This window comes from Malania oleifera, chromosome 7 (assembly GCF_029873635.1).
Source record: "Malania oleifera isolate guangnan ecotype guangnan chromosome 7, ASM2987363v1, whole genome shotgun sequence".
Lineage (NCBI taxonomy): Eukaryota > Viridiplantae > Streptophyta > Magnoliopsida > Santalales > Ximeniaceae > Malania > Malania oleifera.
Window position 1 is genome coordinate 12,657,089 of NC_080423.1, and position 5,993 is coordinate 12,663,081.

A 5,993-nucleotide genomic window follows, 5' to 3' on the forward strand; every position below is an offset into this window, starting at 1 on the left:
AAAGTGTCCAACTTTAAATATTGTGATACCTTTAGAGACATCAATAGTGAATTAGTGTGTCATACTTGTTCTAATATTTATTGTCTTTTAACTTAGTCATGAAATATAAATATTCTTAAAGCCATGGTTTTGTAGCCAAACCATCCACTCGGTCTCAATCTCAACTAATTTTCTTTCCTCGTTCTAATGGTATTCCTAGTTCTAATGGTGATTACTCTACCAAAACTACTTACAACAACCATACTTCCATAAACAATCAATCTCAACCATTTTGATCAATATCATCACATATTTGGCATTGAATATGGTTGTTATCCTTCAATGTCATTGTTACCCTTACTTTCCAAAATCAAAATTGCTAAAGTATATGACTCAGATTGAGTGGAATACATGCACGAGGAAAGCATGGTGAAGCAAGAAGAAGGAAGCTGGACTATAGGAAGAAACCGTCGAGAGTTTGGTCAACGGTTTGGTTGACAGTTTGGTCATGGGAGATAACCTTCAACGATTTCAGTATGCATACTTCAGTCTTGATGTTAAATCGTCGACGATTTGTTGAAATCATCGACGGTCTTATTCTGCGTTGATTACGAATTTTGAATTGGGAATATTAGTAGATTGGCGATTTTAGAGGATTTTCCTCCAAGGATTGCTATAGGGGTACTTTAGGAACTTTCTAAGCCTTTTGTGCACATAGGGTTAGCATATAAACAATATTACAACCCTTCTTTGAGAAGATAGTGAAAATCAGTCGTTTGCTCCCATGGACGTAGGCACATTGCTGAACCACGTAATTTCTTGTGTCATTGATTATTTGCTTTCCTTTATTATCTGTGTGATTGATTGTTTCTGTATTGTTCAACATTGGTGTTGCGACATTCCCGGACGCGAACTTGGGATGACTCAAAATGATGATGAGAAAGATGAAATGAAGTGTTTGGATTTTGGAAATGTGATTTTCGTGAAAAATGATGTGTGATGGAGTCGCCACTAACCTTTTGAAGTGTACTTAGAACACTTGATTACTACCAATTAAGGGTAGAATCGGTCTGCGCTACCATAGTTGGGCTCGAGAGTTCGGTTACGCTAGGGGAAGGTATGTGAAATCAATGAAGGCCTCTGAAAAGGGATTGATCCTAACCGTTGATGCGTGGAGGAACTGCCACGTGTCATAATCGGGTGGGGGTACGCGGGAGAGGTGCAAGTGAGGTTTGTGGCCTGATCTCAGTCGTCCATCATGGGGTGATCGAACGATTGATATGGAGGAACCATCATACATTAATGGAGAAGGAGACAGGGGTCCCACGCGTCAATGTGTGCGGGCTGAGGAGTAGGCATGCATGCCAGCAGCAATTAGGCCTGGCAAAACGGGTCATAACCCGTCGGGTCACCCAGACCCATTTATTTAAAACGGGTTTGGGTTTAAAGAAGTCGATCCGTTTAATAATTGGGCGGGTCACGGGTTGACCCGTTTATAACCGGGTTCAACCGGGTTTGGGCGGGTCACCCGGCGGGTGACCCGTTAATTTGGTTCCTTTATGTCATATATATCACAGATTCACAGTTATCACTCACTGTCACTGTCCACCGACTCCAACCCTAACCAAAAATCCCGTAGCCTTCAGCCTTCTGCGCTTCACTCTCCTGAGTCTCCTCTGGTTCTTCTCAGCCTCTCAGCTCTCACTCTCTCAGCCTCTCTCACTCTCTCTCAACCTCTCATCTCGGTCCTCTCCTCTCGGTTTCTAGGCATCTAGCAGCCCAGCCATCGCCGTCACCCACACTGCACGCCATCGTCGTCACCTACGCCACACGCCGTTGCCGTTGCCCACACCGCACGTCGTCACTGTCACCTATGCCGCACGCCGTCACCCACGCCGCACGCTGTCTGCCTGAGTGCCTATACAGCCCGTCCCCCTCCCTCTCGCGATCTCGACTCTCCCTCTCGCTCGCAGTTCGGCGTGACAGCAAGTCACAGCATCAACAATCACTCTCCCTCTCTCGGTTCTCTCACTCAATCAGACCCGATCTGGATCTTTCTTTTCCCACTTCATCTTTTTTTTTTTTTTTTTTTAAGATTCAATAAATAAAATAAGTATTTTTAAAAATAAAAAATAAATTTTAAAAATTAAAATATATAATTATTTATTAAACGGGTAACCCGTGACCCGCCCGTTTATTAAACGGGCGGGTTAGGGTTGAGATGTGTGTGACCCATTTAATGTTAACCCGTTTATGACCCGCCCGTTTATGACCCGGCCCGTTGACAACCCGCCCAAACCTGACCCGTCCGCCCGTTTTGCCAGGCCTAGCAGCAATTAATGCTTCTGACGCCATGAAATCGCCACCGTTGATGGTATGTAGAGATCCAAAAGTGGAGGCTTGATCCGCATAGATTGTTGTTGTGGCATTATCTGAGGCGTTCACTACTAACTCCAAATGAACAGTCCAGATTTGATCGTACATGAAATTGATGCTGGGGTCACGGATGCTCCACGTGTTGACCTCCCATGGTTTCTGCACCGAACATATAAAAACCAAATTTTCTTCTTTCTCTCATTTTTTCCAATTTTTCTCGAATGCTTTCAGCTTCCCTTCTCTCGCCTCTCCTCTTCTTCCCCCTCTGTCTCCTGCAAACCCTAACCCAAGCTCTGAACTTCAACGAAAACCCTAGCTAGCATCTGTAGCTCTTCTCTCCCTCTCCCTCATTCTCCTCTCTTTTCCTTCCCTCTATGCGAAACCCTAGTTTAAACCCTCCTTTGTAACTCTATCAGACTCCCTCTATCTCTTACCCTTGTTCTTTCAAATTCTCCTTTCGAAGCCGAAGCTCAAGTTTGTCGCTCTGCAACTCCCCTACCCCTCTCTCCTTCTTCTCAACAACTCTCGGAGGCATTGTAGCTTTTGACGTTGGAAAGAAACTATGGCGAACCTGCCCTAAAGGACTTCGAAGGAAATGGTTGATAGGGATTTCAGAGAGGCTCACTCGAAGTCCAAAGAAAAGATGGGTTCTTCCTCCTCCTCCTCTCTCTCTCTCTCTCTCTCTCTCTCTCTCTCTCCTTCTTCTTTTTTGACTTTTATTTATTTATTTATTTATTGCCTGTGATTTGATGTGTGTATATGGTATGTGAATGCTAGTTGTGTGTGTGATTCTCTATGTTGTATTTGGAGAGTTAGGGTTTCAAGTCTGGGATGGTTGGGGTTGAAGACAAGTGAACTCGTCTTTGGCTCGGTGAGTTGTGGTGATTCCAACCAGGGTTGACTCGAATGGGTTATGTGAGCTCGAATGAACCCGAGCAGGTTGGACACATACGGTTAGGCACTCACTACGAGTCAACCCGAATGGGTTATGTGAGCTCGAATGAACCCGAGCAGGTTGGACACATACGGTTAGGCACTCACTGGTGTTGGGTTAGCTCAAGTGGTCTTAGGGTGATGGGCTTTGGTTGATTTTTAAAGTGGGCTTGAGTCAATTTTTTTTCAAAATGGGCTTGGGGTAAAAAGTTAAGATGGGCTTGAGTCAATTTTTTTAAACAAGCATGGGGTAAAATGTTAAGATGGACTTGAGTCAATTTTTTTAAATGAACCTAGGGTAAAATGTTAAGATGGGCTTGAGTCAATTTTTCCAAAATGGGTTTAGGGTAAAAAGTTAAGATGGGCTTGAGTCAATTTTTTAAACGAGCCTAGGATAAAATGCTAAGATGGACTTGAGTCAATTTTTTAAACGAGCCTAAGATAAAATGCTAAAACAGTATGGCTTTGGGCTGGTCTTAAAAGCATGAATTGGGTCGGGTGATTTTAAAATGTGTTAGGATTTAGTTAAAAATAAAACGAGCTAAGGGTAAAAAGTTACAGAGGTTGAGCTTCAAACCCAAACCTAGGTTCGGGTTAGGGGATTCGGTTTACATGGTTATGTATGAAAGTTTGAACCTGAACTGGGATTCAAGTTCGACGGACGGATCTGGGTAAACCTGAGTTCAGGTTTGGTGGGCTGGTTCGAGAGGCTCGAACCCGAACTTGGATTCGAGTTTAGGGAAGTGGGCTCGGGTTTGGTCTCTGCAGTTCAAATTCAAGCATGAACATGAAATTTAACAAGAATAATCCCTGCATTCACATCCACACACCACTATTGAATGAATTGAATGATAACAAGAATGATGGTTTCGAACTTTTACCCTCTTCCTTTCTCTCCTCCTGTCTTTCTGTGTCTTTTTTGGACATCTAGTCTGGTGGCTTGAGTGTGTCTGAATGCTTTATGTAGTTTGCTTCTCCACTTCCTGCACTATTCTGCCCTTTGCAATTTAGCAGAGCTCCTCCAACATCTGAGGGAACTCCCGCTTCTCTACTCTCTGCTTCAACAAAGTTTCTCTTTGCTCTTAGTTCTCATTTCTCAACTCGGCAGAGTATCTCTAAAGCTTTCTCACTCTCAATTTGGCAGGGTGCTTTTGTACTCTCCGAAGTGTGCCTTTGCTACAGTGAGACTCCCTATTTATAGGGAGTCTGAGGGTACTTTTTGGCGCCAATTAACAGAATTCCCCTCCCCCTGGCAGGGAATAATTCTTTCTAACAACTCACATGTGATTTTTGCATTTCATTTCTTGTTATTTTGGACTCCGGTTAACTGATTTTGTGCTTCCTATGTGTAGGTGAACCTGGTGATCCAGGTGGAATTCTGGGAATGGAAGGCATGGCATCTTATTATTTTTGTGCTTGTTTTTATTTCTTTGCATTCTGTATGTTGATGTACCCACGGGTTGGCTTGTACTGCAACAGCAGTTTGTACATGTAACCTTTACTGGTATTTTTGTATTTCTATATTTTCATTTTCCTTTTTGTAACTTGCATGTACCCCCGTGTAGTTTTCCCCTGCAACTATAACTTGTACAACATTTTTCTTTTTGTAAGTGTTTCTGTCCCTTGCATGTTCAAACACTCATGTGTGCATGTGTACAAACATGTTTTCTCTCCTAACTAATGCATTTCTTGATTATGACTCCAGTGTTGATCAATTTTGACCAAACAGGCATAGTTAATAGAATATGACCTTAATCTCCAAAAAAAACTAGTTTTAAAATTAAGACCCAATTTAAAGCCGAAGACTTATTTTGAATGATAACAAATCCCTAGACTCAAATTACAGAAAAGGATTAAGTTTTACTAAAATAAAAAAACTTAGTTTAAATGACTTAGTGAAACTCGACTGAACCTTATTGTTTTTGTATGTATATATATATTTTTTATTTTAACAAAAATTAAAGAAACCAATTCCTAGTTCTAAGAGTACTTGATTAGGGGAACTAATACTGATGAACAAAAATTAAAATCATTTTAGGGAAATCCAGCCTAACAGGGAGCATATACGGGACTCAATGAAAGAAAATTGGTTTTGAAATCAACTAAGTTAGAGACACTCGACTTAAAAGGACTCAACTTTTGGGCTCCTAAGACTCAAACCCTAATACCTAAGGGGAGTTGGTTTTGGAACTACAGGGTAATTTTGCAACTAAAAGTATTAATTAAAATCAACAAAGACCCTTCCTAACAGTTTGCTTAAAAACCTAAGACTTGGACTAAACATTTATAAGACTCAACTCTAAATCACATTTTTGACATTTTTTTTAGGCTTGATTATAAAAAGGACTCGATTGAGGAATTGGGGTCTTAATTTCAGAACTTAGGGTCATTTGGGGCTCAAAGTCAACTCTCATTTCACCGTACTTCTTTGGGGTGGCCTGGTTAAAATTAGGGTGTCTACAGCTACCCCTTTTTTTAGGCTTCGTTGCTTCAATGTAATAGTAGGATCTCTCCTATGTTATTTTTAGCAACAAGCTTGCAAAGATAAAAGACACCTATTTTGACTAGGCAACTTAACTGCTCAACATTTTTTAGCTTAAACAGGGATGGGAGAAGGTCAAATGGGGATTTTGCACTATTCTCTGGGGATTATTTATTTTTTATTTTTATTTTTATTTTTTTTGGAAGTTAATAGTTAACGGTTA

The 5,993-nt window shown here is 41.2% G+C and overlaps 1 long non-coding RNA gene across 1 annotated transcript; it reads left to right on the forward strand.

Moving 5' to 3' along the window:
• Positions 1-2,542: 2,542 nt before the first annotated feature.
• On the forward strand, positions 2,543-4,926 carry LOC131160191 (uncharacterized). The gene is made up of 2 exons (XR_009137957.1): positions 2,543-3,452; positions 3,504-4,926. It is a non-coding gene; the product is annotated as an uncharacterized LOC131160191 (long non-coding RNA).
• Positions 4,927-5,993: the final 1,067 nt, after the last annotated feature.